Source organism: Uranotaenia lowii, chromosome 1, assembly GCF_029784155.1.
Source record: "Uranotaenia lowii strain MFRU-FL chromosome 1, ASM2978415v1, whole genome shotgun sequence".
NCBI lineage: Eukaryota > Metazoa > Arthropoda > Insecta > Diptera > Culicidae > Uranotaenia > Uranotaenia lowii.
Window position 1 is genome coordinate 115,464,040 of NC_073691.1, and position 17,242 is coordinate 115,481,281.

Here is a 17,242-nt window from a genome sequence, read left to right on the forward strand (position 1 = left end):
GGCGATGTAGTTCCTCATTCGAGATCCAGTTGCCAGGCCACCAAGCGCGGATGATGTTCCGCAGGCAGCGGTTTACAAATACTTGCAGTTTTCGCGTCGTCACCGCATATGTGCACCAAGTTTCGCACCCGTACAGCAATACGGATTTGACGTTTGAGTTGAAGATTCGGATTTTTGTTCGTAGAGAGATCTGGCGTGACCGCCAGATGTTTCGGAGACTCGCAAACGCAAATCGGGCCTTTCTGATCCGGGTTTCGATGTCTTTCCTGGTACCACCATCAGGCGTTATCTGGCTACCAAGATACTGGAAGCACTCCACTTTCTCAACTTGTTGCCCAGCTACCATGACACTGGAGGGATTTCCTGTGTTGATCTCCATCGACTTGGTCTTTCCGACATTGACTTTGAGACCTGCTGCCTTGGAACTTTCGGTGAGGTCGTCGAGTTTGCTCTGCTTGTCCGGTTGTGTTTGGGCGAGCAAAACAATATCGTCAGCCAGGTCAAGGTCGTTCAGTTGCTCCATTGTTAAAGGATTCCATGGCAATCCTCGGTTCGGTGATAACGTAGAGTTGGCTGAAAAATTTTTCGACATGCATTTTGGTAAAGCGGAGGTAGATTTGGAAGAGGCCCTCAGCTGTGGACCTACTTGCAATTATAATATCATGAATGCAACAAAGTGGGATCGAATTCTCTTTACCAAAAAAGTAAGATCTGCTCCATCGGATGACAACATCTCTTATGGAATATTGAGAGCAGTACGTCCCTCAGTTAGAGACGCACTTATCAGCGAATTCAATACCATGTTCATATCAGGGCATCTAAGGGACCATTTGAAGGAGATAAAAGTGGTAGCCATCCCCAAAGCCTGTAAAGATCAATCCACAGTGGAAGGGAAAAGACCCATCTCGCTTATTCCAACTATTACAAAAATGATAAATTCGGCTGTTCTAGAAAAAGTAAAAGAACACATAGATCAGACAAAGTGCATTTCTTCTACATCGTATGGGTTTCGTACAAACTCTTCTACAGCAACATGCGTAGGATATCTTGTTAACGAAATTAAGAAAAACAAGAGGGAAAAATTTAAAACAATGGCTATTTTTATTGACCTGTGCAATGCGTTTAGTACAGTTGACTCAAACAAATTACAGGAAGTATTGGTAGAGAAACGTTTCCCTGGGGAAATTATTACATGGATAGCAAGTTTTTTAACTAATAGCAAAAGATAACTCGAAGAATTTGTAACGGTCTACCGCAAGGGGACGTTTTGTCGCCCACCCTCTTTAATATTTATTCGGCAAAAATGCATGAAATTCAGCTAGATGGTGTAGTACTCATACAGTACGCAGATGATTTCTGTGCACTAGTAAAACACAAGGATTTTCAAAGCCTAGAAGAGACAGCTCAAGAATATATCAATCGATTTGTGGAGATGGCGGAAAGACTTAATTTCAAAATCAACCCTTCAAAAACTAAGACAATGGTTTTCCACCCTGGAAACAATCCAGTGCATATTTTTATCGAGAATCCGCTTGTTGAGAACGTAAATATGTACAAATATCTTGGAGTGAACATTGATCGCTCTCTAACTTTTCGATCCCACACAAGAATAATTTCCATGAAAACCGTAGAAAGACTTAACATGTTAAAAATCATCACTGGATTCAACAAAAACTCCCATCCCCAAAGTTTACTATTGGTGTACAGAGCCCTGTTACGAAATGGACTCGAGTACTGTGTGTCAACGTTGAGGAATGCTGCTAATACTTATCAAAGACAACTTCAAGTGATTCTAAATAAGGCTTTAAGAAAAGTCACAGGCTGTAGTAGAACTACGCCAATAAATACCCTACTAGCAATATCAGCAGAAGAGCCATGGGAAATAAGGAGTGAACACCTTGCCAAAAAAGAAATTGCTAAAAATGTAGCTTTTCGCAATACGGTTTATAAACAATTATTGGAGACTTCCACCAAAAGTTGGAGCGACAATAAACTAACATTTATGGAAAAAAAATATTTGGAGTACCGACAAGTGTTCGACAAAATAAATCCTATGCAAAGAAATTTCCTAAATTATGAATGCGTTACAATAACTACCGACATTGGACCTGAGAAACTTGTGAAAGACAAAAATAGTACCCAGGTCATGAAGCAGGCAGCTTTATTTACTATGAACAGTAAATATCAAAGTAGACCCCCCATATTCACAGATGCGTCCAAACAGGGCAATAAATGTGGTATCGGGATTTATGTTCAAGTCTCCAACCAAAAAATTGCAATCAAACTTAATAATGAAACTTCTATTATGACCGCTGAACTTATAGCAATTGAGAAGGCTTCACAATTTGTCGAAGAAAATAACATCTCCAACGCTGTAATTTATACATATTCAAAATCCTTATGTTTATTATTACAAAGCAGTCAATCTAGCCAATTCCAAAGCAAAATCGCTCAATCAATCTTGAACAGATGTTCAAAATACAACATTGCGATTCAGTGGATTCCAAGCCACGTCGGGCTCAGCGGCAATGAAATTGCAGACGAACTAGCGAACAGAGGAGTTAACACTGTACAAGGAATAGACAACCCAATACTACTTAAAGATGCTTTAACATTGTTTAAAAATAACAAAGAGGAGGACTTAAAAAAATGGTACACTAATTATGCATTATTAGAAAACAAGGGAAATTTTTTTTCCAAATTCAAAATGATTTCAATAGTGAACCGTGGTTCAAGAATCTACCATTAGATGGATTTGAAATAAAGATGCTAAATCGTATCATGGCTGGACATGACTATTCGAAGTACTGGTTGCACATTATGGAAATAGAAGATGATGGAAATTGTCATATCTGTGGTGTTCTAGAAACTGCCGAACACTTGATTATATTCTGCCCCCGATTCAATAATGTTCGAAGTACCTATTCATTTGATGGAAAATATGGGAATATCATCGATATGCTGAAGACAATGGATATAGATCTATTCAAAGAAATAGTAAGCTTTATTAAAACCGCCAAGATCCACATCTAATAATTACCCAACGATGATGGCTGTGAGGAGTGGACACCAAGTTCGTCGCCACTACCATATCGGCCTAGTTAGGAAGGAAATCGAAACCTGTAGACCTATGACGAAGTTGATTATATAACGTAAGCATGAAAAATAACCCACATGAAAAAAGAGCCGACAGTCAAATGATTTAAAAAGATGCTGCTGGACATATGGTCATAGACACCGGTCCATTCATCATCAGCAGGCAAGGAACTGCTGAAACAGAAAGAAGAAGAATAAGAAGAATTTTTTTTATTATTGATGACTTTAATGCAAAACACCGATCTTGGAATAATATTTCATCAAATTCAAATGGGAATATTTTATTTATGACTGCTCTGCAGGTTATTATACTGTTGAATATCCTAATGGGCATACTTGTTTCTCTTCAATTAGAACTCCTTTTACAATTGATTTGGTTCTAACGGATTTAGGCGAGCATTGTAGTCAATTAGTTACTCATGCGAACCTCGATTCAGACCACCTTCCAAAAACTTTTTCTTTATCCCAAAATCCCATTGAAAACCCTTTAAAATAAGTGCTTCAGAGCCTTCAAGTTTGGTTCCTTCTTTAAGTAAACTATTTGAGAGAGTTATTTTGAATAGAATGATGATTCACATTAATCAGAATTCTATTTGCCTGATGAACAATTTGGTTTTCGTCATGGACATTCTACTACACATCAACTTTTGAGTGTAACTAATATGATCAATGCTAGCAAATCTGAAGGTTATTCAACTGGTGTTGCTCTTCTAGATATTGAAAAAGCTTTTGACAGTGTTTGGCACAAAGGTTTAGTAGCTAAATTAGCTCAATTTGATTTTCCTGTATATCTCACCAAAATTATTCAAAATTATTTGACTAGCCGAACCTTACAAGTAAGCTATCAAAATTCATGCTCTGAAAGGACACCCATTAGAGCTGGAGTCCCTCAGGGCTGTATACTTGGGCCAATTTTATACAATATTTTTACTTCTGATCTTCCTGATGTACCAGAAGGAAAAGGTAGAAGATTATTTGCTAATGATACTTTGCTTTCAGCCAAAGGTCGGAATTTACGGGTGGTACGCAGTAGATTGCAACAAAATTTAAATTCCTTTTTGAATTACTTGAAAATGTGGAAAATTTCTCCTAACGCTTCCAAAGCTCAACTTATCTTATTTCCCCATAGGCCAAGAGCTTAATTTTTAAAACCTAATGAAAATCATTCCATAACTTTTAATGAGGATTCATTAGAATGGTCTGATCACGTGAAGTACTTGGGACTCACACTTGATCGGCATATTACTTTTAAAAATCACATTGAAGATATTCAATCTAAATGTAATAAATACACTAAATCTCTTTATTCTCTCACAACAGGAAATCCAGACTTTGTCCAAGGAATAAGCTGCTCATATACAAACGGGTGTTCCAAGCAGCGTGTTAACTGTGCCGGTCTTTCAAAGACAATTTCTGGATTTTTGAATCTTTTATTGGTGTAAATTTTGATTAAAAATCTCCTGTAATAGTTCATTATAATTAGTTGTGAGGAATGTTTCAACTGGTTCCTAAACTTACATTTAGTGTTGCTCTGATAATCCTTCGGCAACTTCGTTAACAAATTACTCGACTATGGTCGGTGTAAGTGCAAGCCCAGAAACTGTGTAGGTGTTATTTCATAGTTAATTATCAGTTATTAGTAATTAGCGATTTGCGATGGTCTTACCGATTGATAACACTCTAGTGCTTTTATAACCTCAACTTCAACGCCTGTGCAATTCTCTTTTCCTAGCTGTAGGATAATTAATTTTAGCTAAATCGCGTTAAATAATGATTTAGTAAACATCACCGTTTATCAAGGAACATCAATAAAGGGTACTAGAAAGATATTAGCTACCACAACTTAGAACAAATCCGATTTCAATACGCACGCTTTTAATTCTTTGCCACTTGTTTTCTTTTCTACTCTACTACTCTACTTCTTCTTCTCTCCTCTCTATTTGTTCCGGTTGACAAATGTCTACTCCTGTCAGAGATGATCGACGATCAACCTCGATCAAGCCGAGGGGTCCGACTTGGCGCCGTTAACAGTCCCCCCAGGAGTGCGGCCATAATCCTCCAGGACCGCACTTCGCTGAACGCCAATGTCGAGCACTGCTAATTTTACCGCTGGTCTCTCGTAGATACCGTTGGATGTTTGAACCGTAGCTTTCCGGACTTGGCCATCCTTGGATGACCCCGTTCCTATGATCCTTCACTACAATATCGCCCAGTTGAATCGGTCGAGCTGGTGCGTACCATTTAGATCTTCTTGTTAGGCATGGCAAATAATCGTTGACGCCAAAAAATATTTTCTAATAGCTGGGAAGTATGCCAATACTTCTTCAATGCTGTCGTCAAAGAGTGCTAGAGGTTTAATTCCGTCTGATGATCCGAGAATGAAGTGATTCGGAGTTAACACTGGTGCATCTTCATCTTCGATAGACACGTAGGTCAGGGGCCTAGAATTCAAGGTGCCTTCAATTTCAACCAATGCACAACGCAGCCCTTCTTCAGTGGGAAGTCGGGATAGCGACATATTTTGCAAATTCTTTTTAATGGTTTGAATCAATCTCTCCCACGCGCCACCCATGTGTGGGGAGGTGGGTGGATTGAATTTCCAAGTGGTGTTAGGAGATTCGATCGCAGCGATAAGGGCATTTTGATTCATTTTGCCTAGCTCGGCACTAAGCTCTTTTGCTGCTCCCTGAAAATTTGTTCCTCGGTCGCTGTATATGAAGCTTGGAACTCCTTTGCGCACCATAAAGTCTGCTTCATTTAATATTGGAACAAATTCTTTTGCTCATTGTGGCGCTTCTAGTGGACGGATTTGGAAACTTTTTTCACCCACGTGTAGGGAAATTCATTACCTTTCACCATGTATTTATGTCATAACACCAAACGATAGCATTTTGTAAACAACCGCCATGGAAGCCGAACGGAGAGATCAAATTGTGCACAGTTTTCTTGAAAATCCATTGTTGTCGGCATCGAAGCTAGCTAAACAGCTTAAAATGCCCAGAAATACCGTATGGCGTGTTATCAAGCAGTACAAGGAAACATTGACGACGGCTCGGAAGCCGCATTCGAAGCGTCGGAGTGGAACTGTCGACCGGAAACTGCGTGGGAAAGTCATCAAGGCCGTCAAGAGGAATCCCAATCTTTCAGACCGCGATTTGGCCAATAAGTTCCAGGCCGCTCACAGTACGGTGCGACGAATTCGTCTCCGGGAAGGAATAAGGTCATTCCGAGCCAGCAAACAGCCAAATCGGACGCTGAAGCAGAACAATGTGGCCAGAATCCGTGCTCGAAAGCTGTACGACCAAGTGCTGACCAAGTTCGACGGATGTAAAGTCTGCTTCATTTAATATTGGAACACAAACAATTGCGTGTAGTTCAGTCATTTATTAACGAATTCATAATTTGTTTTTCATACAAATGTAGCATTTTCTTTACTCTTTCATAATAAAAATTTAAAAAATTATTCATTGCTGTTTCGAAGAAATTCTCGTACTCGTACTCGTAAGAAAACTGTGCACAATTTGATCTCTCCGTTCGGCTTCCATGGCGGTTGTTTACAAAATGCTATCGTTTGGTGTTATGACATAAATCGCAGACACCAGATACCCAGACTGATCAGTGACGGTTGAGCTCATACAACTACAAATCGCCCAGAATCATACGCCATCTGACGGGGCATCGTGAAACCATTGTGCCTCATCAAGAAAAAAAAATACACTTGATAATTTACAAGCCAAATGAGAACTGTCTTGATTGAATCACCTATTAGTATTTGGAATTCTATCTAAAATATTTTCATTCTGGTTTTGTCTTCAATGTTAAATTGTTTAAAGTCTGCTTCATTTAATATTAGAACAAATTCTTTTGCTCATTGTGGCGCTCCTAGTGGACGGATTTGGAAACTTTTTTCACCCACGTGTCGGGAAATTCATTACCTTTCACCATGTATTTATGTCATAACACCAAACGATAGCATTTTGTAAACAACCGCCATGGAAGCCGAACGGAGAGATCAAATTGTGCACAGTTTTCTTGAAAATCCATTGTTGTCGGCATCGAAGCTAGCTAAACAGCTTAAAATGCCCAGAAATACCGTATGGCGTGTTATCAAGCAGTACAAGGAAACATTGACGACGGCTCGGAAGCCGCATTCGAAGCGTCGGAGTGGAACTGTCGACCGGAAACTGCGTGGGAAAGTCATCAATGCCGTCAAGAGAAATCCCAATCTTTCAGACCGCGATTTGGCCAATAAGTTCCAGGCCGCTCACAGTACGGTGCGACGAATTCGTCTCCGGGAAGGAATAAGGTCATTCCGAGCCAGCAAACAGCCAAATCGGACGCTGAAGCAGAACAATGTGGCCAGAATCCGTGCTCGAAAGCTGTACGACCACCCGGTAAATTTGAATCGGCAGAGAGGTAACTCAAATCGCCAGAGCGATCGTAACGATCTCTCTGGCGATTTTGCATCATCACATCGTTAGAGAGGAACACACCATACGCGTGCCTTGGGTGAGTGCCACGAATTAAGCTAAGACACGCCCTCCAGAGAAACACACGAACACAATCCGAATCGTGTTTGTATGTTTCCCTCCGAGACGCGTGTTCGCCTGCCTGATATGTCGACAGCTACGATTGAAAGCACACACGGGACACGGGGACAAAATGCGACCACACCGTACGAGTGTACGATTCAAACTGATTTCGCATGTACGCATTCGTATTTGTTGCCTCTAGGTATCTCGGCAGGACAAACCGAATGAAAATATATTTGCGTTCTTGGAGTGTCGTAGAAGTTAACCGTTTTATTCTAAGTTCGGTGACTCAACTCTCAATTTTTTGCATGCTCTGTCGATTTCTGAGAGGACGCGCTTACTGGGCAAGTGCTGACCAAGTTCGACGGATGTAAAGTCTGCTTCATTTAATATTGGAACACAAACAATTGCGTGTAGTTCAGTCATTTATTAACGAATTCATAATTTGTTTTTCATACAAATGTAGCATTTTCTTTACTCTTTCATAAAAAAAAATTAAAAAAATTATTCATTGCTGTTTCGAAGAAATTCTCGTACTCGTACTCGTAAGAAAACTGTGCACAATTTGATCTCTCCGTTCGGCTTCCACGGCGGTTGTTTACAAAATGCTATCGTTTGGTGTTATGACATAAATACATGGTGAAAGGTAATGAATTTCCCGACACGTGGGTGAAAAAAGTTTCCAAATCCGTCCACTAGGAGCGTCACAATGAGCAAAAGAATTTGTTCCAACATTAAATGAAGCAGACTTTACTCTTTTTTTCTGTATCATAATAAGGGATGAATGTTGTTCAAACAATGATTGTTGATTGATTTAGATGAAAAAATACAAACGCTAGTGTTCATTCCATGTTCATCCATGGAATATTTAATTTCATTTTTTTTTTTAGTAAATATTATATTAATCCATTATTTACTTCAGCTTGATTATACCGGTCCTTAGTTGAGAGGCAATTTTTATTATTAAGTTTTTATTTCGAAATTTATCCGGCAGAGTGACAGTATGAAAATTATAATTTACATAATAAATAACTAATCGAATTCTGAATTGGTCGTCCTAATCTGAATGGTTGATTTATAATTTACTATGACAAAAAAATCAACTACATATAACTTCTTGAAATTCTTTAATTCCAATTTATCTTAACTGTTTTTTGGCTCATACCTATAGATAGATTTGAGGAGTGAAATAACTTATTGACATTATCGTTGGATTGATTAGAACTTGTTTAGACAATTTTCAGAAAAAAAAATAAAAACAGAATAATAAATGTGAATAATGTATTGATAAGCTGTCTAATTCTATTTGCCGCTGGAAGTGCTCGTGATAGAATAATGATTGTTTCACTAAAAAATATAAATTTATGGAAAAATAATCTTAGAAACGACCTTGTATGTCGCCCGGTTATTGTATCCTGCTCATTTGTACACACCCAACAAGTGTGCGTGAGAAATTTCAAAAACAACAGTAATGGCCTTTTTGGCATAATTCTGGACTTGGGGAAAATTAACTTAAAAGCGAACTTTTTGTTTGACTATTTTTCCCATCTAAATCCGCACACGAGAGCAAGTGTGCGTGAGAAATGTCAACTTGAAAATCTTTAATTCTGAAAAAAAAATTGTTATAAAACAAGGGCAAATATCCACTGAATTTGTAACATTTAATTGATTCACATTTTGTTAAAACCACAGACTGAAAGTAATTAGTTTACAAAATGAATCCATTCTTCAAAGTACTATAATTTCGAAAAAAAAGTTCCTTAACCGCTACCCAACAAATAGCCATAATTTCGCTGTAACTAAACTTATCTATCGAATTCAATGCTTTTCCACATCACCAAAACGAACTTTAAATGGTAAAAGAACATTACTATCTTGATGCAAACGAAGGTCATTTTTATTTTCTTGTCGTAGTATGGAATGTCAAATATCGTATGGCTGTGTGAGCAGGGTTGCCAACTGTTTTTCGAAAAAGTCTGGAAGATTTTGAAAAAATGTCTGGAAATGTCTGAAAAAGTCTGGATAGCTTGCTTTTGGGAAGGTGGTGACCTTTTTGATTGCCAGATCCCAATTTTGCAGATAGCCACTAATCGTTTGTTTCTGACACTATCAGTTACGTGTTATTTGACTCTTAATTTAAAGCGGGCCACAGACTACACAACATTTGACAAATGCGATGAAATTCGATGAAATTTTGTCGCTGTAAACACGATTTGCATAGTGTATGGCACTGCTTGAATGAGCGCCGAAACGGTTGGAGTAAAATCGGTCCGGATCGAAATATTTTGTACAAACCATCCTCCCAGCCGGGGTGGAGATGGTTTTTTTTGTTGCTGTTGCTGTTTTCGCCAGCAATCGTTTGTGTTTGCGTGAAAAATGTTTGTATAGTGTGTAGGCGAGCATAGATTAAACAATCACGCTCTTTTTTTTAAACTCAAAATTAAGTAGTTTTGGTTCAAAACAGCACTTCGGTGGCATCCCTCAACTTTGAGTTTAACTGGGCAATAGCAAAACTAAGTTCTGATAGGCATACTCAATACTAAGTTCGGCAGCCGAACTCGAATTTATCCTTTTTTTTCGAGGGTAGCTGATTTTCAGGGAATTAAAGGATGATTAAAATTTGTTGTACCCGGATGTTGCTGTTCCTGTACATAGTGGTGGAAAGTTTTGACACTCCCGGTCAAAGAAAACTTCCGGATGTTACTTCCCACGGGAAGTAAACAACATCCGGAAGTTTCCGGACATTCCAAGCCGCTCAACATATGATGACAATGACGGACAGAATTTTACGCTGACACGGTGAACATGCATTTCATTATAAAGTTTCTTCATAGTCTTCCGGTAATTGTTCCGGAGCGACAAAATTTGGCGACGTGTTCGTTGGTTGCTATTCAGGTTCGGACTGAACTCGCTAAGTGTTTTCAGTCCAACAAAGAGAGTTCAATTTTTAGTTCATAAGGTCGAACTCAGCTTTGATCCCTCGCCGAAGGAAAAAAAGGGATCAATTTTGAGTTCGCAGTTCGAACTCCGTTTTGATCCATCGCAAGGAGGAAAAAGGGTACATAACTTTAAGTTCATAGAATCGAACTATGTTTTGAACCTCGGTCATACCTAATTTTGAGTTAAAAAATAGAGCGTGATCGTCGTGGAATCATCGAATTTGTACAGTGTGTAGTCTATGGCCCGCTTAACATACATCTTCGAAGCATTTGTCATTATTCATAGGTTGGACCACTGCATTCATAATTCTAATCATTTTCTGCCATATTATACCATGACCATTTTGAATATTCGTAGTTTCTAAGAAATATTTATGTCCTAAGCCAAAAGTCTGGAATTGTCTGGAAGAAATGTCAAAAGTCTGGAAGTCTGGAATCCTGAAAAAATGTCTGGCAAAAGTCCAAAAAGTCTGGAAGATCCAGACAAAATCTGGAAGGTTGACATCACTGTGTGTGAGTGAATTCATTTAATGTTTTGATTTTGATGTGACGAATACACGATCATTTTTTTTATACCCATTGATAAAACCAATTACACATGCGATATTCAAAAATGAAAAATGGTTCGAAATTTAACTAAAAAGAAAAATAATTGAACAACAGATCAGGAAAAGCTAAGCTGTTCTCTTTAAACAGACTCGGATGGTTGAGATTGTTTGTCAATATTCATCATATTTCAACCAACGCACTTTTTTTTAAAATTGTACTAAATTTGCGGGAAAATGTTTACAAGATGCATCATCTCGGAGTCCAAATATTGTTGCAAAAACTGCCTCGTCCAGTGGGCGGTAAAAGGGCTCATTTAATATCCAAAATTAGTTCGATATTTTGAAAAGCAGACATTTCTCGAATGTGACTAAGTTTTTCATCGAAAGGAAAGTTTCAGGATTTATTCGAGAAAAAAGTGAATAATAATCTGACAGCGATTTTTCGTTGTAGATGGTGACTTGATAATATATTTCGTAGTTGCGTTTTTCATTAGTTTTTTCTGTGAACTACACATTGCTTTTCGAATTTTGTAAAAATCACCTTTACTTTTGTTTTATTTATTTGCAATATACAATCATTGGATTTTTTTTGTGTCGTTACAATATTTTTTGGGATACTTGAATTAACTCTTGACGGAGGTTCCGGGGGTTAACGAAATCTTGCAGATGAAAGTGATCTTGACAAATAAAGCAATTGTTAGGCAGCCAACGCAGCTTTTTATTTCCGCAGTTCTTCTTGTGAATCGAGTATGTGTGATTTTCCACCATATCGGAGATTTCAGAAAATGATTATTTTTCAACCACAACGAAATAAGGAAGTATAGCGGACAATCATCAATACTCATCCAACTAAAAACGTTGAAAAATCATCGTTTTAGTCGTAAATGATGGCAACTCCTAAAAGTTTACTGATGCACTCAAACATCAAACAAAGCGTCGTGCAATATTGCAAGCGTTAATTGAATTTATTTTAATTGATCGATATTGAGTTATGAAATTCTTTACACATCGTTTCAAGTGAGTTTCCTAATGTCAAACCACCAATTCATCATAAATTTCGAAAGAAATTTAAACGTTTCGTTAAGATGGAAGAACGTCTATGGTTGAATTCTAACCACATTTGGTTATGCGCTCTAATTCATAAATGGTTCTTTTTTCTATCAAAAGTAGGTGACCGAAAACGACCGTGTTCATCGCTAGATGTAAAGAAAACAAACAGCACAATGCAAATGTGTGTGTGATATATCAAGGGCGTTTCAATATGCACACAAAATAAGTTATGTTTGTGTAAGATTTTTCCGTTTGTGTATGTGGCCGTTAGTTTCACGATAACCCGTAGATAGCGCTGCGGAACAAGCGCCAAAATCAGCCTTCAGTGGTCAGTCTGGGTATCTGGTGTCTGCGCATAAATACATGGTGAAAGGTAATGAGTTTCCCGACACGTGGGTGAAAAAAGTTTCCAAATCCGTCCACTAGGAGCGCCACAATGAGCAAAAGAATTTGTTCCAATATTAAATGAAGCAGACTTTAAACATTCTCAGTACCATAATACAGGAATCTGTGCTTAATTTTTGAGCAAGTTCGATGTATACAGCACGAGTTGTCATGCATGTTATTAAGACACCCCATCTTTTTTCCGATCGACGATGAACTATAACAGGAATTGGTCCGAAGTAATCGATGCCTACGTGGGTGAACGGACGACTGAAGGCTGCTAGTCTTGAAACCGGAAGATCGGCCATCGCAGGTGGCTTTGGGTTTGCATTTGCATTCTTACACAGCTGACAATTTCCTCTCATGCTGCGATAAACAACTCTCAACTTAGGAACGTAATATCGTAAGCGAATCCGATTGATGGCTGTTTCGTGGTTTCGACGCAGAAGATTGTTGTGAAAGTGCTGTGCGATGAGCCTTGTCATGTGATGATCCGAGGGCAGAATTATGGGATTTTTTGCTTCAAGGTCCGTGTGCTGGCACGCATTTGTTCTGCTATGAATGCGCATGACTTTGTGTTCGTCTAAAAAAGGAGAAACTTTATACAATTTGCTATTTTTGTTTAAAGACTTGCTATAAGAAATAGATTGCTGTAGTTGGGAATATTCTTCAGCAAACGAACTTTTTTGAACTTCTCGGTATAGGAAATTTTGAGCAGCAACTAACTCTTGCTGGCTCAGCGGTTCAATTACACTTATATCAAGATGTAGTTGTTTCTTTTTAGGAAGTTTTGGTTCACTTGCAAGGCGACGAAATTTATGCTCGGCACGAAAAATCATTGCTGTGGATCGGTACAAACGCAACCAGCTCGAAAAATTCTCAACGGGTACAATCGGTGGTTGAGCGGCACGGTGTAACAACAACCTGGGTCGCAGTTCTTCGTTGGTGCTGCCGATCGGAGAAGAAATTTTCGGCCATTCTGCCATCGGTCTGTAGAGGAACGAAGGTCCCTTGAACCATCTGCTGTTTGATGTAATGTCAGGAACACCTTTCCACTTCGTCCCATCGTCGGCAACGTTCTCCTTGGTTGGGACCCAGTTCCACTCGTTAATATCGGTCAATTCTAAGATTTCACTAACTCGTGATGCCACAAATGGACTGTACCGTCGGTGATCCGACTTAAGCCAACAAAGAAGATTACGGGAATCAGTCCAGTAGAACCGCTTATGAATGGGGATGGACAAATTTTTAGTAACAGTAGTTGCAAGTCTAGATCCCAGCAAACCTGCCTGTAACTCAGACCTGGGTATGGTCAGAAATTTTAACGGTGATACTCTCGTTTTGGTGCAAACTAACGAGCATTCTACAGTTGCATCTTCTTCAAACCTCAGAAAAACTACCGCAGCGAATCCACTTTCGCTCGCATCGACGAACGTATGCATTTGTACTTGTGTGTTGTCGGAAGCGGATGTTGACGGACGGAAGCATCGAGGAATCCTAATTTCTTGGAGCGCTGGGAGAACCCGTAACCACATCTACCACTTCTGGAACAGCTCAGCCGTAATATTCTCGTCCCAGCTGACACCCACGCGCCAGATTTCTTGCAAAATCACCTTAAGATACATCAAGACGTTGCCGATTAACCCAAGAGGGTCAAAAATCATCATGAGTGTCCGCAAGATCTCTCTTTTTGTTGGTACTCGATCTCCGTTCAATAGTTCTAGGTCATGGCGGTGAGATAGCTTGAACTTGAAAGAATCTGAGGAGGTATTCCAGTACATACCGAGGATTTTCTCGGTGGCCAGCTCCGACGAAAGACTCAAGCTCTTTTCCTGGGTATTTTGACCTGGCAGTGCTTGAAGAAATCGGCGAGAATTCGAGATCCAGTTTCTTATCTCAAATCCTCCGGATCGATGAATTTCGTAGACCTCCTTGGCTATTCGGATGGTATCCTCTTCCATCTCGACGCTTACTAGAGCATCATCAACATAATGCCGATTGATAATAACATCGACGGCTTCAGGAAAGCGGGTTTGAAACTTCTGCGCGTGTATGTTTTTTACATATTGCGCGCTGCTGGGGGAACAGCTAGCGCCGAAGGTCATGAAACGCATGATATACTCACTGGGATCAGGTGATGATTTATCGTCTTTCCAAAGAAATCTTTGGCACTGCTGGTCGGTCTCGTTGATAAGTACTTGATGGTACATCTCACGGATGTCGCCGGAGAAAGCTATTTTATGTTCTCGGAACTTAAGAAGAACCGAAAAGAGAGAATTCATTTGATCCGGACCTTTTAATAAGACGGAGTTCAAAGAAATGCCGTGGCTTATTCGGATTTACCACCGGGAAAATGGGTAGGTACCACACTCTGGGATACTTAGCAGAAATTTCGTCTTGGGTCAGTTTTCGTATGTAACCTTTTTCGAGGTAACCTTTAATCTGCGCTTCCATAGATCTTGCCAGGTTTTCGTCCTTAGTCAGTCTCCGGTCGAGGCATTGCCATCTTCGCAGCGCCATGTCCTTGCTGTTTGGAAGCCTCACGTTTTCGTACTTCCAGAGAAGTCCAACTTCATACCTCCCTCCAACTGGTCTGGTTTTTGCACACAACAATTCAAGAGCTCTTTGGTCCTCAGTTGATAACAGAGTTTTTATTTGAGTTACACCCACGCTGTCCAATGAGAAATAATCTTTCACCACCTTGTGTAAAGCGTCGTCTACGCTACATTCGCACTTGGGTAGGTAATGAATATTGACGAACGAACTAGCTGGCTTCTTTTCAGTGCAGCTTCCAAAAACGATCCAACCCAACCTAGACTTGATTGCGATCGGCTGGTTGAGGCTTCCATCTCGGATTTTAGTAGCATTACCAAGATAAGCGTGATCCAAACCGATTAAAATGCGTGGGATCGCATGGTCATAAGATTCGAAAGGAATATTCTTAAGATGCAAATATTTTCTTTTCATTTCATCTGCTATTAAGGACTGGTAAGGCAGTTGTATGTAACTCCCGAACGGTTCGAACTCCGGACAAGGTGTGAGATTTTTCTATGGTTTTCCCTTTGCCTGAAATTCGTAAGCTTACGATTTTAGACCGATCTTCATACCGACGAGTGTCTCCCGTCCACTTCAAACACAGCGAGTGTTGTGGGCCTTGTAAATCCAGTTGATCAGCTAAGGTTTCTTCGATCAAGGTTATTTCTGATCCGTCGTCCAGAAACGCGTAGGTTTGTACCAGCGCTTTCGGACCGTAAAGCGTTACCGGAACGATTCTGAACAGAATTTCGTTGAATTGCGATTGATGAAGATTGCAATTTTTTTCGTGTACCACTGCGGCGTGGACATCGAGCTTCTTATGCATCAATTGGTGATGTTTGCAACTGCAACCATCGATTCCGCATACCTTCTGCATACGACATATTCCACTAAGACGACGTAAACACTTTTTGCAAAGATGCAACTCCTTTACGGCAGCCCATTTCGCATCGTAGCTCATGTCAATGAATCGCTGACATTGGGACACTGTTGAGCAGGTTCCTTTGCAAACTCTGCACTCCTTGCTTTCGTTCTCCTTTGGACGACGATCACGTTGGGAAAATTCCGTAGAATATTGCAGTTCGCCTCGCGGCTCGTAACTGGAGTGAACATTCATATATTTTTCGCCCTTCCGCGACTTTCGACTGGTAGGCGCGGTGACAAGTATTGAAGACGCATCCTCCGCCAAGGCATACAGCCACGAGCTCAAATCCGAAAGTTTTGGAGATGTCAAACTTCGTGCGTGCCTTGCCCACTCTAGTTGATGATTTGTGGGTAGCTTATTGATCAGCTCGCAACGCAAGGAGGAATCATACATAAAATCGCTGACCTCACAAGCGTCGATAGTGGCGCAAAGGTTTTCGACTGATAGCGCAAAGCTGACGAGAGTCTCCAATCGATCCATGTCCGGCGTTGGCAGTGTTCTTATTTTCATCTTGATGGCTTCCACAATTGTTTCGGGTTTCCCAAAGAGCATTTTGAGAGTCGAGAGCACCTTAGCTACGTTCGTCGGGTGCAATAGGTGACACCTTACGGCATCTAAAGCTCGACCCTTAAGGCACTTCCTAAGCCGAAGCCTCGTTGGTTCCTCGTTGGTAAAGCCGCACATGGCGGTAGAGGAGGTGAACGTACAAAAAAACAACGGCCAATCCTCAGGGTTGCCATTAAACTCTGGCAGATCCTTCGAAACGCCTTGCCTGGCTGCGAGCTGGCTACGATTCAGAAGAAACGAATCTAATTGGCCGTGATTCTCAGATGGTCTGCTTTGACCGATCTGACCACGTGGAGTGGATTTTTGTGCCGGGCGGAAAACTTGTAATGCACTGTCATAGAAATGATGATTGCCGGAACCGTGTACAACTTGTGATGTTTCACCAGCAGACGTATTTCGCCGAGTGTTCGGGTAGGCCAATTGAACACGACATCTTACTTCCGTTTGATTCCTGTCAGCGTCGTTGTTCCGTCTTGGCTCTTGCGATGCGATAGTGCCGCCGCCCCCATGCTTATCCACGTCATTGAGCCACTGTCGTATTCTGCTGTTTTCGCTTGCAGGTCCTCCACGGCGGTCCGAATCCACATTTGCTTGTTCGTCGCTGCACAAACTTCCAGCATCGTTGATCTGAAGAAGCCTATATTTTTCCTCCAAATATTCTTCTTC